Source organism: Camelus dromedarius, chromosome 9 (assembly GCF_036321535.1).
Source record: "Camelus dromedarius isolate mCamDro1 chromosome 9, mCamDro1.pat, whole genome shotgun sequence".
NCBI lineage: Eukaryota > Metazoa > Chordata > Mammalia > Artiodactyla > Camelidae > Camelus > Camelus dromedarius.
The window spans coordinates 37963739-37985675 of NC_087444.1; the positions used below are offsets into that span (position 1 = coordinate 37963739).

At 46.2% G+C, this 21937-nt stretch overlaps 1 long non-coding RNA gene across 1 annotated transcript in view; it reads left to right on the forward strand.

The window, feature by feature from the left end:
* The window catches only part of LOC105093786 (uncharacterized), a 463250-nt gene that overhangs the window by 297778 nt on the left and 143535 nt on the right, over positions 1–21937 (forward strand). The window contains exon 6 of the long non-coding RNA XR_010382533.1: positions 19897–19940. This is a non-coding gene — a long non-coding RNA (uncharacterized LOC105093786). The remainder of the gene's footprint in view (positions 1–19896; positions 19941–21937) is intronic.

The window sequence follows — 21937 nt, forward strand, 5'->3', positions numbered from 1 at the left end:
GTTGAGACAGCTTCTTAACGATTCCAGAGCTCTTGGCTGATTTTCAGTCAGGGTCTCCACATCTTCACTTTGCAGCCAAGGAGGCTGATGAGGATCATGCCAGGGGGTGTCTGGCTTCACATCTTGCAGGCGGGCCCCGAACCCCAAGGCAGCTGTCTGGTCCTGTGCTGTGACAGTGCCTTCTCCCTGTCTCAGAGTCACAACTGGTTGGATGTTTGTGCCTCGTATCAATCCAGTGATGCCTGTCTGCATTGCTCACAGCTGGATCCCTGGCCTCTGGACCAGGCCTTGGTGCATGGCAGCTCTCGCTATATATTTGTTGAACAAATGAGCAGCCATAAAGGCGAGCTCTCCCAAGCTGTGCTCCCAGTGGGACAGATGGGCCCGTCATCCTCTGGGAAGGTTAAACCCCTATGGCCACCACAAATTGGGATTACAAAGTAGCTGAAAGAGGAAGGGGCTGAACATTTGAAAATAACTCCCAAATCTGTCTAAGGAATGTATCTCAGGCTGGGTTCTCCCAGCAGCAGATTTTTTATTTTTAATTGAAGTATAGTCAGTTACAGTGTGTCAGTTTCTGGTGTACAGCATATTTCAGTCATACGTATCCATACATATATTTGTTTTCATATTCTTTTTCATTATAGGTTGCTACAAGTTATTAAATATAGTTCCCTGTGCTATACAGAAGTTTATTTTTATCTATTTTACATAAGTAGTTAATATTTGTAAATCTTGATCTCCCAATTTATCCCTTCTCACCCCTTTGCCCCCTGGTAACCATAAGTTTGTTTACTATGTCTGTGAGTCTGTTTGTATACTGTAGATAAGTTCATTAGTGTCTTCTTCACTCTTTTTCCTTAGATTCCACATATGAGTGATACAGTAATGTATTTTTCTTTCTCTGGCTTGCTTCACTTAGAATGATGATCTCCAGATCCATCCATGTTGCTGCAAATGGCATTATTTTATTCTTTTTATGGCTGAGTAGTATTCCATTGTGTGTGTATATATATATATATATATATATATATACACACACACCACAACGTCTTTATCCAGTCATCTGTTGATGGACATTTAGGTTGCTTCCATGTCTTGGCTATTGTGTACAGTGCTGCTATGAACACTGGGGACCATGTATCTTTTTAAATTTGAGTTCCCTCCAGATACAGGCCCAGGAGTAGGATTTCTCAGCACCAGATTTTGATTGTCAGTGGTTGGCTTGGCAGGCAAGCAGGGATGCACCAGTGGGTGACTGGTGAGGTAGGGGAGGGCAGGATGGAGGAAAACATTGTTTTCGTGAACCAGTAGGCTCTGGACCTGGGGGCTCAAGCATAGCGTGGCCTCTGGGAGACTTGGGGGCTGTCCCACTGAAAGCTGAGGAGCCGGAGCCTTGACCCACCAGCTCGTACTCATTGTGGTGGAGCAGTCATCCCAGGGCATCAGCCCCTCTGTACACCGGCCTCCCTGAGCCGAGCCATGCTCCTGCAGTGTGGGGGAGTCGCATCAGAGAGTGAGAGCTGATACAGGCAGGGCTGATGGAGAGAACTGCTCCTCCCTTCCACTTCCTCCTGATAAGTTAGGAAACTGAAGCGCAAAGCAGTTGAGGGACTTCTGCTAAGAGCCGAGCTGGGCTTCCAGTCCCCTCTGTGTGGCGGCAGAGCCCCGTTCTCTCGGCCGTACTTGTGGTTCCACCACTTCCCCAGGTAAGAGGGTCCCCGCAGCAGGATCCTCTCTGCCTTTGTCTTATAATGTGCTTTCTCCTCCTCCTGTTCAGAACAGTTAACTTTGCCTCATTATGATTTCGCTGGGCTGAGCTTTAGTGCCGCATGGCCTTTAATTTGTTGATTTAACATTCCTAGTCTGCACTTGCTGATAGAGTAGAACTGATTAATTAATTAATTGTCATCTGCCAAGACTCATACTGGATCACGGTGGTATTTCAGACACCGACGGGAGCTCAGGCAGAGGCAGGTGGTGTTGGAGACAGGCCACGGAGCCCTGGCCCGAGTGCATGGCTGGGAAGGGCCAGGCTGGCCTCCCTCACCCCGCCTGCCAAGTTCTGAGGCCATTCGGGTAAAGGCGAGGAACCGGACAGTGGTCTCAGCCCCAGCTGTTGGGAATCCAGATCCACTCTGTTCCTCTGGGTAACACCTTTGTTTGTATTTCTGGGACCCGGGATTGGCTTTGGTGTCATTGTCTTTCTGCCAAATTGGTCCAGAGATTCTGGAGAAAATGATTCTAACCATGGGGCATGCCTGAAATGGTCCCCGATCTGGCAGACTCGGCTAGGACAGCGAGGAACCCCAGGGCACTCCGCAGCGCCTCCCAGCCACGAGTCTTGCCAAGTCACATGGCCCACAGCGAGAAGTCAAGCTCTTCCTTCCTGTTTGAGATCAAGTCTCTGCCCTCTTCCAGGAACTGGGCCTGGGAGGAAGATTCCATTTCTCTCACTACCGTCAGGTGTGGACACGAGACCCATGGCCCCCAGAATTCAGGCTGTGCCCCGTGGCTTGTCCGCCATTGACCTCTTCTTGTACCAACATTCATTCACGGCTACACTCATAAATATTTATTAAAATGCCTAGTATATGACAGTCTCTGTCCTAGGCACTGGGGAACAGATGCAGCCTCTGCCTTCTTGAGGCTCCCACCCGGGGAACATGGCTTTGTTTTGGTTTCCCCTGCAACCTTCTTCCACTGTCCCACCAGCCATGGTGGGTCTGTTCTCTAATGTTTTTTAAAGCACATCGTATGTGCTAGCTGTTCCCTCCTTTGATTTCCACCGTAAGTCAGCAAGAAGGAGTTACTATTTAGCTTTATGGGAGACGAGGCTCTGGGAGATGACATGACATGCAAAGCTGGGAGGTGTCAGGGTGAGTGCTTGAACCCAGGAATTGCACTTGAAGTCCAGAGCTCAGTCTGCTCACCTTGGCCGACTGAGTTCCAGGCATCTCTGCTCCGTTCTGTTCTGCCACATTTGAAGTGGCTGTAAACTGGCATGCTGGGCTGGGGCATTTCTCCCAGACTTGGGAAAAATGGGAGCTCTTGTTGTGAAATTGTGTTTAGTGATCCTGCAATTACCTTTGCCTTGAGAAGGAGGAAAATGCCAGGAGAGACAGATTTTTCCAGGGCATGAATTCCTCCTTGGACCCGGCCCCAGCTACTCAGCATGTCCCGTCTGGTTAGGACATCTAGGCCAATTTCAGATGACAGCCCAGCCCTGCAGGGACTTTGGCTTCTCCCGGTGGCCTGGTTTGTCTATGGACTCAGTGCCTGTAACTCTGTATTACATATCTGTTGTAGCTCTCTGATGAATACCTGTTGAAGAAGGAATCAAAATAAATGAATAAACTATTCAAATTTTAGTGTTTTGTCTCCTGCTACCTGGCAGGCTTTGAGCAAGTCACTTCACTTCTCTGAGTCTGAGATTTGTCAGCTCTAAAGTGGAATTTTTAATGTACAGGGTTGTTGTAGAGATTAAATGACGTGATGTGGAAAGGTCCAGATCAGTTCCTGGTCTACCGCAGGTGCTAAGTATAGCATCCAAAAGTAGGTTCAGATGGGGATGGACAGAGTCTTTCAGATTTGTTTGATGCTCACCAGTCCACAGGCATCTTTTCCTCATCTCTTACTTTCCTGAAAAATAGAGAAATGTGGCTGCAAACAGATATTCCCACCACCCCAGCAACTCTGGAAACATGGGCTTTGTTTGTTCTCAGTCTCTGCATCCACAAAATGGGGACACAGGCCCTTCACCCCAAGAGCTCCGCAGGCAGCACGGAGGCCCTCGCCCACCTCTCAGGACCCTGGAAAGAATGAGTGAGGTGTTTCCAGGACCCTGGGCAGAAGGATGGCAATTAGGAAGGATTAATTGTAATTACCTACTTATCTCTGAGATTTGACCTAGGAGCGTTTCTGTTCAAACAGTAGTGTTTAGCAATGCCCAGCTAGGCATAAACCCTCCATCTGCTCCTTGGTTTCGGTGGACGGAGCCCGGGAGTGGGGGTGGGGGCATCCCCCTCTCAGCCTAATGGACGTGCTTGGCTTTGTGTTCACCTTGCGGAAACACCAGTGATGGCTCAAGGGCCAACGAATTCACCTTCTGCTGTTTGGTTGAAGAGTAAGGAGGCATTTCTTGCAAAGCATTCCCAGACAGGGACTTGAGGAAGGACGCGGTAGTTTCTAAGACAGTGTTGAGGATTATTTTTTTTATCATTGAAGTATTAGTGGAAAGGCAACTGCTTTGCTCTGAGGCTGCTGTGCTAAGGTGAAATATTAAAAGGAAATATTTGTTGACTGGGGTCAACTCAAAGCATCCCATTGTCTTTTAAGCGACAAAGTTTTAGAGGCAGTCCACGGTGGGAAAGATATGATGGCGGATGCCAAAGTATTGGTGGTAAACTAGAAACAGTTAAAATGGAATTGTGTTTCGGGAGTCCAAGGTCAAGGGAGAGAGACCCATCCTGGACATAACAGATGCTAGTTGGCGTGGAATGGCTGACCTGGACAAAGTAAGGACAAAAGCCAAAATGGGCGACTCGGGTGGTGTAGTGGGAGGCTGCCTCCTGGAGAAGCATGAATTTTGATAGGAAGATATGAGGATAGAGAGGCAAGAAGAGGTTGGTTGGGCACGAAAGACATTGGATCAATGGCCCCAAGAACGGTCTGGCCATGGGACTGACTGGTGGGTGAACAGTCAGACTTGCTCAGGGACAGCATGGGTAGAAGACCCCAGATCCCAGTTTTCATTTTGTCACCCAGTAGCTGGGCCACCTGGGGCTAGTTGCCCTCCCTCTCAGGGCATCTGTGTCCTACTGAATCTTATGACTGATTAAAGATAAGGATATGAAAAAAAATATGAAGAGACTGACCTTGGCTCAACAAAGGCAAGTCCCCTCCCTTTTTTATTCTTAATTTCCTGAAAACCAGTTCCACATGGCCAGCAGTCACTGGCTACAAAATGAGGAAAGCCCTGTGACCCACAGATGGTTATTGGGTGTGACTGGCCAGTGTTACCCTCGTCCTTCCCCCAGAGGACTGACCGGGAGTCTACCACAGAAGGTGACAGGATGAGACTCTGTGACCACAGCTGCACCCCCACGACCATGCCAGGAAAATGAACCAAATTGGTCTCATCTTCCAATAATCCCTAAACTGAGACCTGACATCCCGCCGTGGAGTTAGGTACAGGCTGCAGCTTCTCCTGTGGCAAAAACATGCCTGTAAACACTGAGGAAAACTCCTGTAGAGCCTGCTATGGTAGGCAGAATAATGGTCCCCAAAGGGGTCCATGGGCTAATGCTTGGAAACCATAAAGATGAAACCTCACAGGGCAAGGGGAATTTAAGTTGCAAATGGAGTTATGATTGCTAGTCAGCTGTCCTTAAATGAGGGAGGTAATCCTGGGTTATCTGGGTGGGCCCAACGTAATCTCAAGGGTCCTGCAAAGTGGAAGGCAGAGCAGAGATGGCAGTGTGCAGCAGGAGAGGGAGTTGGCCCAATGTTGCTGCAGGAGGCAAGGGAACAATTTCTCCTGCAGAGCCTCCAGAAAGGAACATAGCCCCGCCACCAACTTGATTTTAGCCCAGTGAGACCTGAGCTGGGCCTCTCATCCACAGAACTGCAAGATGATAAATCTGTATTGTTGGAAGCTACCATATTTGCGATTATTTGTTACAGCTGCAATAGAAGAATGCCACCTACCCTCCACCTCTGATGCTCCTCCCTAAATTCCAGCAGACCCTGTCATTCATTCGCTCACTCACTCATTCGTTCATTCGCTTGTGTGTCTACCTGTACTTACTCACGAAGTCCTCTATGTTGGGTTTCTAATATGTAAACAGAAGTTGGTAGTGGAAAATATCTCATGGGGTCTTTTTGAGGATTAAGTGAAATAAAACAAGTAGAGAGAGCTTAGCACACTTACAGGTACAGCGTGAGCACTTGCGAATGTCAGCTCTCTAGTGTTGTTCTATTTCCTTCTGTTTAGTCAGAAAACAGCTCTTGGGCACCAGGTGTGTTCCAGCCCTGCCTGAGCTCGGGCCACGGTTCCTGAGTGGGAGACTAGGTCGGGCAGGAATAGAAGGAGGTGCTCCCTGAAGCCCCACTGGGTAACTGTGTCTCACTGGCCACCTCTACCCAAGGCAGGCTGCTAGATTCAGTCCTTCAGTTTGGCTCACGGCTGCCCTTACACAGAATCAGGGTTCTCTTAATTAGGGAGGAAGGGAGATTGAATTTTAGTGGGGAATGACCCATGGTTGGTAAAGCTTTGGAAACAGAGGAAGGACATTAGAGAGCACAGGAAGTAATCATTTCCATTATGTATCGTATCTTTTATACAAGCCCTTCCATTTAACCTCACAGCCACCCTACGAGATTAGTAGTCTTGTCCCCTTTTCAGTGTGATGAGACAGAGACCCAAGATCACACAAAAGCAGGAGGCAGAGGCAGAATGGAACCTCTGCAGTCCAAGTCCACGCCCCACCCATCCATCCACCACTGCCTCATCTTCAAGGTGGGGGGCTGCAGACAGATTCAACAGATTGAAAACCCCATTTCTCCCTGATCTTTGACTCTCCGACTTGACTGTAAAATGAGATGTTTCCCTGGCAGGACACAGACTGGCTTTCTCTGGTCTTTCCAGATCCTCTCTGTCAGTGCTGGGGGACCCGTGTTGCCCTCAGCACCCACACCATCCCAGTCCCCAGGCAAGTGCAACAACAGAAAGCATCCCACATAGAGCCGATGCAGACAGAGCGGTCACAGCTGAGCAAGTCTTCCCCCCAAAAGGGCTTCGTTACCTCTGGCTCTTGAGAAGCCGCATGTCCTGCTAACCTTTCCTTTACGGCTTATCTGGGCCGCAGGGGGCTGCCCCAGCACTTCCTAGCACATACCTATTTCCTCCCGCCAGAGTGTTTCGTGCATCACTGATGTCATTGAGCTTTTCTGGTCACACTTGAAGACAACTTTTTCTTCCTTGGTGTCCCCTGATAGCCGACCCCGTCTTGCAAGAGCTACTCATCATAGAAAAACCCTTCAGGTGGTGATGCACAGGCAAGGGGCTCCTCAGGGAGAGTCCATCTGTCCAAGCCAAGATCTGTCATCAAGTGACCATGTGAAATCCAGGCACGTTAATAATGAGACGATCAGCCAGCAACTGAAAGAGAGCCTTTAGCTGTCTTTTGGAAACAATTAGCCGAGTGAAAATCGGATCAGTGATTAGGCAAAACCTCTTGGATGAAAGCAGTTGTGCTTTTAGATGCCCAAGGGTGACTGCTGGCAGAGAAGAGCCCTCGTGTGTCTCTGGGCCTGCAGAGGAGGCTCAGGGAAGAGTTTCATAATGTCCTTTCCTGACTCACTGCAGGACGGCCCTCCAGGGCTGATCTGTGAGCACTTTGCCCACAGCCCTGGAGATACACCTGTGACTTTCCAACTGCAGGACTCTCTCATCCAGATGGCCGGCATCCCTGGAGTGGGCTTGGGAAACTTCACTCCTAAGTTAGGTTAGCATCCCGGATGGGCTTCTCGAATCAGCCTTCATTCACAACCGCAGGATGGCCGTGATGATTAGATGAGCTGGGGTGTGTGCCCTGTGGACTCGCAAATCGCCTTCCTCTATACACTCTAACCCTCCATCACTTGCTCTGCCAGCATCTCCTCTGTGAGGACAGTTAGGTGTTCTGTAGTTTTTCCTGGCTCTGTCTGGGCATGTTTATTTTTCCTGCAGCTGAAATAGAATCCAAAAGAAGAGAATGGGCAAAATAAAGTTGATTTGACTGAGGGCTTTATAACCATGATCATATTGTTTCCTGAAGGCAATACCATTACATTAAGTTTACAGATGAAAAAACCAAGACTTATAGAAATTATCCTGCCCAAGTATAGCCAGCTAGTAATGTCTAGAGCCAGGATTCAACCCAGATCAGTTGAAGGAAGTCCATGCCATTTTCACCATATAAATGAGAAAACTCCAGTCATCTACATTTTACCCTGAAGTTTTAGACAACGGACGTTTATTATTTCCTTGAGGCAACACAAAACCCTACCATACTTTACAATCACTCAGATAAATATTAAATTGTATTTGACTGAAACTTTGTTCAAAACACCTGTTGCCATGTTCCAACATTGAAAACTGTAATTCCATGCCTGCAGAATCTGGTGCCTTTCTGTTAAATAGAACATTCAGCTAATCAGGACTTGAAAGTTTTCTCTGTAATAAATGTGATGAACACAAGCTGGAGAAGAACCCGCAGGCCATGTTTTGAGAAGTACTTGGGAGGTAGTGATGACGGTGTCTAATGATGGATGGTCTTCATTCTGTTCTTTCTTTTCTCTTCAGTTTCCATTTCCGGTTTGGTAAGGTGGGAGAGGAACGGAGGAGGAACATTATTCATGCTTCATTTTTGCCCTCTGTGTCTGCACCCTTAATGGGTGGGAGGGCAGATGACATGAGGTCTATACATTCTGGTGACAGTAGACTGCCCAAATCCACTGGTGGCTTCCTTGTCTACCCTGGGCTTCCTGTCTGACATAGAAGAGACTTAGGTTGATCCGCCCTCAAGTCAGAAAGACCTTCTCTTTGTTGCATGTATTGCATCTGTTGTGGTTCCTTCTTTCTCAGGAAAGGACGGGGAAAAGGGATCATCTGCCTACGTGTCATTTCATTTTCTGAACACAGATCCTCCAGGGTAGGAGTTACTTCACCCGACTACGGACAAGGAAACTGAGGCTCTGGGCATTTAAAAGGCTCATCGGAAGCCCTGTCACCAGTGGGTGGTGGAGCTAAGCTTTAAGTCTGGGCACTTCATGCCCTGGCAGGAGCTGGGGTCTTGGAGCAGTGGGGAGCACCGGCGCAGACCACACTCGAAGAGACGCTGCCCTGGCGGGCAGGGTGTCAGGGAGATGACCTGGCAACCCCCACCCCCTGCAGCTTCAAGAGAAGGAGGCTGTTATTTGTATCACTCAGGATACAGTTTTACTCATTAGAAAAGTGTCTTTCCCTCAAACTTGATAACTAAGGCAAAGAAGATTGAATGATTGAATGTTAACAAAATAAACCCCTCAGAAATAAATGAACATTTCACGTCGTGCTTCATTTCAGTTTCATGACTCCAAAGTAGCACTTCAGGTGATTAATGTTTTCTTCATTAACCATAGCTAAACCCCAGAAAAACCTCACTCTTCCCTCTAGCGTGTTCCTTTAGGAGATGGGGAGTAGTTCATGTCTAAGAGTCACCCTCTGAAGCCTGCTCTAGGCAGTCCAAGGTGGTGGGGACAGTGTGAGCTTTGGTGTCAGGCAGACCTGGGCTTGGACCTGGGCTTGGACCTTAGTGACTTTCTGTGTGACTCTGAGGGAATAAGCCTTAGTTTCATATTAGAATATGGAAATATTAACAGGAACCTCCTGGAGTCATGGCAGTCTGTTCCATGGGTGGCCCCTCGTGAACTGTATCTCCTGGTACCCACACACTTTGGGCTGTGTTTATGGGTTATTTTAACCAACAGAACATGATAGGACTTCCAAGAGCACTAAAGTGTAAACTGCTAGTTTTTCTAAAACTGTGATTCCCAACAGGAGCTTGTTTTGCTCCCCAAGGGCAATGTCTAGAGACACTTTTTATTGTCCCAACTGGAGGAGAGCTACTGGCCTCGAGTGAGTGGAGACCAGGGATGGTGCTGAACGTTGTGCAGTGCACAGGACAGGTGTCAGCCACCCTGCTCCCCAAAAAGAATTATCCAACCCCAACCGTCAAGAGTGCCAAGGCTGAGAAACCCTCCCCTTTAAGGCTTAGACAGGGAACTGTCCCTGAGTCTCCACGTAAGAAAACGAGTTGCCTTGCTGGAAAGACCATACAGAGAGGTCACCTGGAATTGATGAGGCCACATCGAGAAGAAGTCCTTGGACTCCCTGGAGAGAGCAAGAGGAACCCAGCTGCCACAGCTTTTCCGGCAGCAGAATACAACCCAGGGAGTGATCACCAGCAAGACCGGCAGAAGAACTGCCCAGCTGAGCCCAGCCCAGTTTGCAGATTCGTGAGCAAAATAGACATTATCTGTTGCTGTTTGTGTTAGGCGAAGCTTTGGGACGGTTGTACATCGGTAGATAAGTAAAATGATAGCATACATAATTGGAACCTGTAGCGTCTCAACCAACGTCAGCTTCCTTTGGCGGGGGATGCTGTGACACAGCACCCAGATTCCCTTCTCGGGACTCAGCTCTCGCCGCCTCACCCCGTCAGCTGCTGGTGGTATTGGTGGCTGACAGTGCGCAGCTGAGTGCCTCTGCAGGCTTTGCCTCCTGCTGAAGAGTTGCCTCACCCAAGCTCAGAACGCCTTCCCTGGGGCAGCCCGCATCAGATGTGCAGGGAGAAAGTCCTGGACCCTGTGCCTTAGAGCAGGACAGCAATGAAGGGTCATCTCAGCACTACTGCTCCCGGGGGCCACCTCTGACACTGACTGCCTGGCCCCTCCCACAGCCAGCTCCAGCCTCCAGCTGCTTCCACCTCCTCCTGGTCTTGCTCTTGAGGCAGCTGCCCCAAGAATCCCCCGAATGCAGTTCTCTGTCTGAGTCTCTTTCCCAGAAACCTCACTTGGAAGACCCTTTTTCTCCTTGTCTTCCTCCCAGCTAGAAGTTTTTGCCTGAAAACCTTCAGGACACAAGGTTGATCTGGCCAAGGGCACTGTCCTTGCATGCTGATCCAGCCATGGGCCCTGCCCCATCTCTGGCTCTTGAGTCTCTGTTCACTTTCCATTGTCTCAACAATAAAGAAAGAAGCAAAAAGCCTTGCCCTGAATGCAAAGAGAGATTCAGAAGTTTAACTGTAACTCTGGGAAGCTTATAAATAGCACAGAAACACAGGAAAACATATTAATCTCCACCAGAAATGCAAGAAGTGCAAATTAAATCCACCTTGAGGTACCATTTTACACTGACTAAATTAGCAGAACAAAGTAAAAATAAATTGAAATACACATTGCTGGTGACATTATGGTGAATATTGGGTCCTCTTAATCTGCCAGTTTAAATATAAATTTCTCCACACCCGGAGGAAGGAATATGGCAATGCACAGTGGAAACTGTAAATACGCCCTGCCCTCTGGCCCGTTAATAAGAATGTAGCTGAATAAATTTAAGAGAGGCTTGGGGATTTATTTCTGATCTCTTACATTTCACCAGGCTGAGAAACGAATGTAGTGTAAATAAATATGTACTGGATAACAAGAGGCTGGAACACAGAATTGGAAGATTGGGAGATACATATTATATAGGAAGAGAAGACTAGTGTTGAGTATGTGGCATTGTTTTTCAGTGTGTGATCTTCTATACACCAACACCCAAATTTCCTGGGGTGTTATTAAAAGGTGCAGTTTTGAGCCTGACCCCAAATCTGGAGAAGCAGGGTTTATGTGGGTTGGGCCCAGGGACCCGTATTTTAAGTAAATTTTCCAGGTGTCCTTGTGCCTCCCCAGTGTGACAGTTTTAGATTGAAACTGTCCCTTTCTGCCCTTTTGAGGGGGATAGAATCAGGAGGGACATGATCTTTTTCAGATTTGCTGTAGCTATTTTGTTATGTTTTCACTATTGTTAAGAGGAAAAAAATGTAATTTTCCTTGCGCACTCTGGAGAAAAGTCACTTTAATTATAGGCGTCTTAATAGTCCCTCATTAAGGTGCGAAGCTTCACCTTATCCAGGGGGATAGGTTAAGTATCAAGAGAGAAAAGTCTTGTGCTAAGAAAAGGGCATTCTTATCATTGTTAATCTTCCTGGTAATAGATATTTATGATATATTTAAGAAACTTCCATTATTAACCGTCCCAAGTCCCCTCGGGTTCCGTGTCAAGCACACTTTTGGCTCCCAGCTTGGGAGGTTGGGAGGCCTGAAATATGGCTGGAGCTCTGTCACTGGGTTTAGGGAGGGCTGTTCTGAAGGTTGAAACAGAGACATTAAGTCCCAAAGCTTAAAAATCATGTGCCCTTCAATCTGGAGAGAGGAACTCCACCTGTGAGGCAGGCACCCTGCACAGTGGGGCTGGGAGACGGCGTGAAACATTAGATTTGATGAAGTCACTCCCTCCTTACCTTGTGGAGTCATTAGCACAACTGAGATAGCATCAGCAAACGAACGTATATTTCTGTCTCAAGACCTTGTTTCAATGACTGTTTAACGAACTATGTGCTAACCTAGCAGACTTTCAGAAATTCAACAATAATTGTTCTGGCTTCGTCAGAGACATCTTTAAGTTCTCTACCAGAGGGATGTTGGTCAGGGAGAGTTTTCAAAGGTGAGCCCTCAATGCGTTTATGTTCCCCTTACATCCAGGCCACTTATTTATTGGAAGGAGGGAGAGAGGATTAGAAATGCTCACGTGTACGTGTACAAGCACACACACAAAAGTGCACAGACGCCAGCCATGAAAAAGCCTCAAAAGGGCAAATGGTGAATACAGTCAAGAAATAGTATGAGGCTGTGGAAGGCAAATACTGGTGGTGATGAAGTCGGATGAGAGAGGCAGACACTGCCCTTTGCATCAGAAAAGGAAACAAATGTCTGTCCTTGGTTTTATGTGAGCTGAGACCGGGTCACTGGGGAGCCAAGTGGCCATAGGGACTTTGACTTCAAATGAAGTCGTGCAAACCTTGGTGTCCAGAGAAGTCTCAAAGGTTTTGCCTCTCCTAACAAAATAAATTGTGATTCTAAAAGATCATTGCAATTAAGATGGATTCCTGTGATTGAAATTTCACCAAGTGGATGAAGGATAAGAGTGGATGGAAAAGGGCATTCCATTCGATCTCTTTATTTTCTTCAAATCTTGCCCCATTTATATGAACAGTTCAGCAGAGCATCAAGAGCTGCTAGCTGAGATAACCAGGGTTAGATGACCTAACTAAAATCACAATTTTACTTTGCATTTCATGAGTATTTTCTGAATCTCTGGGAAGACGTGTGTCTTGCAATTTAGACCACAGGTCTCATAAGGGAGACCCTGCTACCCATCGGGAAAAAACCAAAAATAAAATGACAGTAATCCGATGACAGCAGTGCTAAACTCTTCAGGTCGGTTAGCTCTGAGTCCATGCATGTACATCTTTCTTTCCTTTTCCTGAAAGAATTCAAGATTACCTATAAGTTTAGATTACTATGATACAGTATTTTGAAAACATGAAAATCTAACTGAATGTTAACATCAGTTAAAACTAGGGGGCTATTAGGATCATTTCTTGAATTTGTTTTTGTATTTAGCTGTATGCTTGAAATATGTTCTTTCTAAAAGCAAACACATAAGCAGAATAATTGTCTGGATCAGGAAATATATAAATATATTGTAGTGTGTGTGTGTGTGTGTGTGTGTGTACACGTATCTCACAGGTAGTAGGCAGAGAGGGTGTGTTGTTTTGTAGGGATCAGCAGAATTTTTTTGCAGAGGGCCAGCTAGTACATATTTTCAGCTTGGTGGTCGATGCTGTGGTCTCTGTTGCATCTGCTCAACTCTGCCATTATAGCGTAAAAGCATCCGTGGACAGTACGTTAACAACTGGATGTGGCTGGTTCCAACAAAACTTTATTTACAAAAACCGATGGTGGGCCAGAATCGATTGTAGTTTGCCAGTCCCTGCTTTAGAGAGTAGACCAGGTGTAATGGGTATCATTGGAACTGTCTTTTCACAGTCATCCTTTTACTTAAGGACAACCCAAGGACCAGAGAGGTGAAGTGACTTACCCAGACACACTGCAAAGGCAGAATCAGAACCAGTTTTCCATGGTGTTCTAACACCATGTAACACAGAGTGGAAGCCAAAATGGTAGCTTTCTCCACAGGTGGAGTGGAGGGGGCTGGAGGAGAGAGTGGAGGGGCAGAGCAGAGAGTGACAGTGTGTGCGGTGATGCCCCCCACGCCCCCAGTCTTCTTCCTGATGATCACTGGGGCTTTTCTGTGTTTTACTCATGTTTTCATATTTGCTTGATTTTAACGGTGGAAGAACCACCACGCAGGGAGCCTTGGACCTGCTGTCTGTGTAGCTCTGTGGCCTTGAAGCAAGTCACTGCCCCTCTCTGGGCTTTGTTTTCTTTAATCTGTAAAACGAGGGGCTTGTCTTGATGGCTTCAAATTCCCATCCTGTTCTTGAGTTTCCTGATTCTTCAAGTAATTCCTTCCTGTTAGCATCTCCCCCGTCAATCTGCGATGATTCGCGAGTTGGCCGAAACCCGCTGAGGCCTTGGGTGCAGAGAGGTCCTAACTTGTAGCCCCAGCTGGGTGTCACCCAGCTCCGTGTTTCTGGGCTCACCTGGCAGACTCACTGGCTTCAGAGCATCCCAGGAACCCTGATGACCTCATTGCTTCTTGGGCCCAGAGTTGATTACCATAATAAAGGTACCCACCTGCTCACAAAGCCTTTCTGCTCTTGGCTCTGAACTGCTGAGCTGGGCGTTTTACCAACTCAGTAGTCTTGCTTATAGATTTATCTATCCCTTTAGACTCTCCACTTTTCTCTGAACAACTTCCCAGTAAGCAGTTTTATAACAAGCTGTGCCCTGGTTTCGGGGTACGCTAGGCCAGGCGAGATGAAGCCCTCCTGCAGACTTGTTCAGGTGAGTGTGTTATTGCCACTCGCCTGTATATTTTTGCCAAGGACTCAAATTACCCTCTTTCCACGCCAGGGCTTCCATCCACTTCAGTTAAATTTTAGTTAAATTCTGGTTAAATTTTCTTCCTAGAAAAATACGGTGTAGGAAACAGAGTAGTGGACTGAGTCTAGAGACCTGGGCTCAAATCCCAGTGGCATCACAACCTAGATGGAGGCCCTTGGGCAAGCTCTCTAAGCTCTCCCAGCTGCCCAGGCGCTGAGCATGACTAAATGCTCTCTAGCTGATCCTAATCAGCAACCAGGCTCAAGAACCACAGGTTGAAAAGTCTAAATGATAGCACTCATATGAAAGCAGCTTTCAAGAGGGCCTTATCAATGTGTGGTACTGTTATTTTTGTTGTTTATTTCTCTTTAAAAGAGAGATACCAAAATCCTACAAAAATAAATCCCCAAGAGAAAGAAAATGAATAAGTGAATAAAATCAGGCAGTGTGATATTGTGATTCATAGTAAGAAATATCTAGTTGGACTTCATTCTGTTTCTCGCTCAAAGCTCCCCAAACGCTTGGAAGTTCCTGAGCCTTGAGTGGGAGCATCTCTCTTGTCCTTTGTTCTGGAAATGGCTACAGAGTCATAAAGGTGAAATGGGTATGTTGTTACTCATAACAGTCCCCTTTCCACCACAACTGGGTTTTGTTAATGAGCTGAATTTAGCAAATCCCTTAAAGGTGAGGGGAGATGATTGACAACTCGAAGCTAAGTTGCCAAGAGAGCCAACCTTGTGATTCAAGGGTTGGAACTTCTAGTTCCACCCTTGAACTCCTGGGAGTGGAGACACACTGGAGACTGAATGTAGTCACCCATGGCCAATAATTTAATCAGTAATGCTTGTGTAATGAAGCCTCCAAGAAAACTAAAACGACGGGCTTGGAGAGCTTCTGGCTGGTGAACGGGTTGAGATTCTGGGAGGATGACAGGATGGAGAGGGCATGGAAGCTCAGTTCCTCTTCCCACGTACCTTGCCCTCTGCCTGTCTTCTATCTGGCTTTTCCTGAGTTACATCTTTTATCTAATAAGCAAAGTTTTCTCTGAGTCCTGTGAGCTGCTGTAGCACATTAACCACACCCCAGGAGGGGGTCACTGGAATCTCCACCCCGAGCCAGTGAGTCAGAAGAACAGATGACAACTTGGACTTGTGCCTGTCACCTGAGGGTGATGGAGGGGTGCGAGGTGTCTTGTAGGACTGAGCCCTTGACCTGTGAGAGCTGACACTATTTCCAGGTCGAGAGGGTTGGAATTGAGTTAAATTGTAGGACACCCAGCTGGTGTTGGGGAATTGGTCTCAGAATCTTTTCTTTGAGATCTACAACCTTTCTAGATTAAAATTAGGGTCAAGTAATTTAACCACCCAACAGCCCCATGGGACTGGGTTAAATGTGCTGCCAATGTGTTTAGTCCAGTGGAAACTCAGAGAGATGAGGCTGGTGGCCTCATTTTTCAGCGAAGCAATTAAAGCGTGGAAAGGCAAATCATTGTATGGAAGTTCCCATACCTGGGAGTGGAGGTGATGGCAGCAAACATCAGAGTCAAGGGCTCTTTGTGTGAGATCTTAGCTGCTTCCTGATCCTACCAGATAGAGCTTAAAACCCCATCATTTCAAATTGTTGACAGCAAACGAATAACACTAATGATGGCAGCAGTATCCCATTAACATCTTATGTGTTGTCAGCTCTTCAAGGTGCTTTCATGTGTTTTGTATTTTAGAGTCATGGCATTGAAATCACAACCTCAGATGGCTACTCTGGGGCCGTCCTGAATTTAAAGAGAGGTCAAGTTGTGACAGTCTTAATGGGAAATATCCCAGGGAATGAGTGTTATGAACACACAGTAAGTAAGTTCTCAGGCTGTCTCCTGATTACCCTGCACAGTGCTAAGGAGGAGGCTGAGTCAGTGACTGCTCGAGACCCCACCAGGGGAAACGTAAATTTACCACATGACCCAGCAAATCCACTCCTGGGTGCCTCCCCAGGAGAAATGAAAACATTTCCACACAGACTTGTACACAAAAGTTCATAGCAGTGGTATTCATTATTGCCAAAAGGTGAAAATGGCACAAATGTCTGTCCACAGGTGAATAGGTAAACAAAATGTGTACTACCCACACAGTGGAATATTACGTAGTCACGGCCAGGAATGAAGTCCTGATACACGCACAGCATGGACAAATCCAAAAAAGAAGTTATGCTGATTGGAAGCATCCAAATGCAGAGAACTGCGTAATATATCTTTCCCTTTATACAAAATGCCCAGAAAAGGCACATCTATACAGACAGACAGCCAGTCAGCGGTTGCGCAGGGCCAGGAGGTGGAAATAGGAATCTTTACAAGTGTGCACAAGTATATTCTTGAACTGATAGAAATGTTCTAAGATGGAATTGTGGTTGTGGTTGCACCCTCTGTGAGCTAACTAGGAAATAGCTCACTGAATTGCACACTTGAAGTGGGTAAACCACTATGATGTAGACGTTTTACCCGACTGAAATTTCTCAGGAGCCCATCAGGAGTATAACAGCAAAGGTGATGTGGTGCAGAATTTGACATCACTTTTTCTCTCCAAGACTTTTTGGCAGAAGGTCAGAGGAGACCTAGCCCATAGGGAGTTTCCCTGGAAAGTAGATTCAAGAATCGTGTTCAAACCAATATCTAGTCTATAAATTTCTATGAAGAAAGTGATCTTCCCACGAACAAGAAGGCTCATGTTGCCTCTCAGGGCTTCCGACTCTCTGCATTGAATGTCTGGGAAGTTGTCGGTCAACAGGAGCCCCCTTTCGGCGTTCTGGGTAAGGAAGACGATCTCAGGGTGATGGATGGTGTCAACGATGCTTCACAACAGCCACTCAAGAGGCCTGTGAACTGAACCAGCCACCTCCTGGAGATGCCATTTATGGACCAGTTTGCTAATGTTCCCCAGATGCAGTGACCCTCTGCCTGGGCACTGCAGGTCAGTCATTGTCAAGTCTGTTCCTGTCTTCCCCCCTCTGCCATGTTCCATTCACATAACTCTCTTTCTGTTTCAGCAGTCTTTCCCCAGCCAGGACGCCATGCCACATTTGGGTTTCTTCATTCTTCTTTATGAGGCTGTGACAGATCTGACTTCTGGACACTCTGGTGTGAGCGTGCTCACCACCTTCCTGAGAGTAAGACGGGACTGTACACGGCCAGTGCTCCTAGCACCTCTCAAAGGCCCTTTCCAGATCCTGGAGATGCCTGCCACTGCTGTGGACAAGGCTGAGCACTCAACTAGCTGAGTTCACTGGCTTGAACTTCATGAACTTCCTGTTCTCTTAATGCAAATTCAACAACAGCTGCCTGTTCTCAAAGTGGTGCTAGTATTGGAGTGTTCTGCATTCTTGCTTCACGTGAAACCCAAATCCTTCCAGCTTACTCCTGCTGGGGCCTGATGGAATTGGATACAAAGACCAGGATAGAAATGGGCCATCCGTGTGCTCCAGGCATCTCCATACTGTGTCCTGGGAAAGTGGGCAGTTGTGAGAGGGCCGGCCTAACACGTGAATGTCACATCAGCTCTGCCCCTCTCATCCCCATAAACTACAGTAACTCAGACTAGAATACTTTGTTTTTAATATTCTTTTTAATTGAAGTATTGTCAGTTTACAATGTTGTGTCAATTTCTGGTGTACAGCATAATGTTTTAGTCATACATGTACATACATATATTCCTTTTCATATTCTTTTTCACTATAGTTACTACACGATATTGAATATAGCTCCCTGTGCTATACAGCAGAAACCTGTTGTTTATCTATTTTGTATATAGTAATTAGTATGTGTAAATCTCAAACTCCCATTTTATCCTTCCGCACCCCCATTCCACCCTGGTAACCGTAAGTTTATTGTCTATGTCTGTGAGTCTGTTTTTGTTTTGTAAGTAAGTTCATTTATGTCTTTTTTAAAAACTCCACATATAAGCAGTCTCATATGGTATTTTTCTTTCTCTTTCTGGCTTACTTCACTTAGAATGATGATCTTCAGGTCCATCTATGTTGCAGCAAATGCGTTATTTTATTCTTTTTATGGCTGAGTAGTATTCCATTGTATGAATACATCACAACTTCTGTATCCAGTCCTCTATCGATGGACATCTAGGTTGTTTCCGTGTTTTGGCTGTTGTAGATTCAGACCAGAATGCTTAAAACACCCACGGTCTGTCTATGATACCAGCCTATTTTAAATTAAACATGAAGCTACCCAGTTGCTCCTCAGTGCCATCATTCTCCTTTATTCTCAACTTAAAATTTTCCTGAGATTTAATTCTGACTCTCAAGCCCAAACATGTCTTCCAGCTAAAACCTATGTGAATGTATCTTTCCCAAACTTTCCTTCTAACCTTGCCCTTGACTCAAGATGTGACCCTGTTTCCAACCCCACTGGAAGCATCCTTCGTCCAATTCTCCATCCAATTGCTTTCCCAGTTCTGTTTCCTATCATCCCAGACAATGAGCATGCCAACTGGAAGAGGGCCCTCCCATGCCAGGTAACCCAGCAGAAGTGGATAAGCTCATTTACAGCCAGGACGTGTATATCGTTCCATCTAAAGAGGAAGGATGCAGATGGTCCCTTCTCTGCCCATCCACTGGGTTGCATGCACATAGACCCTGCTGTCACAGACCCCCTCCAGTTGGGATATTTGGAAATTCCCAGTCATAGAAAGCTTCTGTTTGCACTCTTCAGTGACAAGACTAGAGCTTATAAACGTAACTGCTGAAAAACCGAGCACATGAAAGAAAGGAGTGTTTAACCGATCACTTGGCTTCTCACAGCCCGACATACTGGTTCAGCTTCTACCCAGCAGTTTTGATTCCTGCCCCAATACTCTGAGGCCTATTAGATGGCTGACAGCTTCTGGCCTCCACGGCCAGAATTCAAACAGGGAGAGATGTTGTTTCATAGCAATTAACAGTGATGCTTGGAAGAGGTGGCAACAAGCTGAAAAAAATTAATTGAAAATGTAACCTTCAAATAAAAATACATAGACCTTAGGCTTCCATTTGTAAGCAGCTTATGCTGTCTGCACATTCAGTTGTATTATTTAAGTATTTTCTACACCATTTCTGATTAATACAGCAGTGCTATTTTCCAGTCCAGTCTCCTTAATAAATATATGTGTCAAATATCTGCTTCCTCCCCTGAATGCAAAGGCTTTTAATTCCCCTTGTTTGCATGTGCTAACTGGTTGTGTAACGAGATTAACAGCTCTGTCTTTTTTTTTTTTTTTTCTGCAGATTTTATAAGAAAAGCCAGTGGGCTCCCAGACAGAGTTAAAAAGGTACCTTCTTTAATTTTGCATATTGTTAGCTACAATCCGGTTGCTAATGTTTGTTTTATTTCCATCTGTCAAAAGCAATGCCAAAATATGTTGTGTTTGCCTTGAGTTGGCTCAATTAATCCTCCGCTGGAAACAGTTCTGTCATTTCATGTTTGGTTAAGGCCCTGACTCAGGAGCAACCAAATGGGGGAGCTCATCTCTGCCAACGGCAGCCAGCGCACACTTGATACAACTTGCTGGGAAGGAGCCGTTTGACAAAGACAAAAGAGAAAGGGGAGGTAGCACCCTTATAGGAATGTTGATTTAGAGCCAGCCCTTCGCTCCTGTGGGTACAGAGAAGTGTGTCTTGGGCTTGTGACTGTAAACAGTTTCTGTGGAGCTAAAAGAACGCAGCTAATGGCTCACCCTGAGAGACTGACTCTGTAGGGTCTCAGTGTGGGGCAGCCCTGCCTGGAGTGCGGCTTCCATGTAACTCTGATGATGGTGTCTTAGTCTGCTAGGGCTGCCATTACAAAATAGCCCAGACTAGGGGGTTTAAACATTCATTTTCTCACAGTTCTGCAGGCTGGAAGTCCAACGTCAGGGTGTGAGCAGGGTCAGTTTCTTCTGAGACCTCTCTCCTGGGTTTGGAGATATGGCCTGTGTCTTCACATGTGCTTCCCTCTGTGTGTGTCTTGTCTGTATCAGAATGTCCTCTTTTTTGTAAGGACCTCCATCATACTGGAAGGGTCCAAACATGATGACCTCATTTTAGCTTAATGACCTCTTTAAAGACTCTGTGTCCAAATATAGTCACATGCTGACATACTTGGGGTTGAGATGGCAGCATATGAATTTTGGAGGGCTGCAATTCAGTCCATAACAGATGGTAACCAAAAAATAAATAAATAAAAACACGAGGTAGAAGGTCAAGACCTTAGACCCAAACTATAAAGCAGCCACTCTGTAGCTTTCTTACTCTCTTGCCGTTTACTCTTTTTGCTTCTTCTTTATCTATCTCTGAATAAAAGCTATAGTCACCATCTCTATGCAGTAAGCATATTTTACAGAATATAGGCTTTTGAATTGGCATGCTCTGAGTCCAAATCCTGACCTGACCTCTTGTTAGCTGTATGACCAAGGGCAAGTCATTTAAATTCTGAGTCTCAGGTTCTTCTCCTTAAAATGGGGTTAATAACTAACCCTGCAGATTCTTTTTTATATAGACGATAAGGTACTCTATATAGAAGCCAATGGCACACCAGGGTTGGGGAAGTGGGAGTGGTCTGCCCTGAGTGCAGGTCATAGGGGGTGTGTTATGGGTAGAAAATTTAAAAGTGGTAACACAAGTGCCTTTTTAAACAAAGGTGATATAACACTCTTGCACCCCTGGGAAGATGCCACCCACTGCTGACCCATCCTCCCGTATCTGGACCAGGACAGCACTCTCTCTGTTTCTACCTGTTGCATATTAAATGCATGTGTCTACCCGCCCCGCCCCCATCCACACACTCCTGTATCTTGAATTTAGTCGTTCTCAGGACAGCTTAACCAAAGGTATTTCACATGACTGCACAACTTATTTTTTATTCATTTTACTCAGAAATTGGCAAACCTCAGAGCTAAATTATATATGATAGAGGAGAGTCATGACTTACTGTTGTTTCGAAAAGAGGCCTAGTAGCCTCTTGTTAGAGCCTTGCTCTTCCTCCCCTGGTATCTTCAGTTCCTCCATCCAGCTTCCAGGGCTGGGCCCTGCCAGAAGACCTCTTGCTGTGATTCAAGAATCAAAATACACACAAAATAACCACAAGAGAAGTGTGTGTGTCTGGGCCTGTGTATGGTTCCATATCCCTTTCTGAAGTGGTACCCGATCCCCTGGCATCTTTATATAAAGTAGCTACTTATATAATTGCTATACCGTATAAGTAACTATTTCATGTAAACAGAAGAACAGAGAGTTGGTTAGTCGTGCTAAAAAAAATAGCAACATAAAACAGAATTCTGAATGGTACATT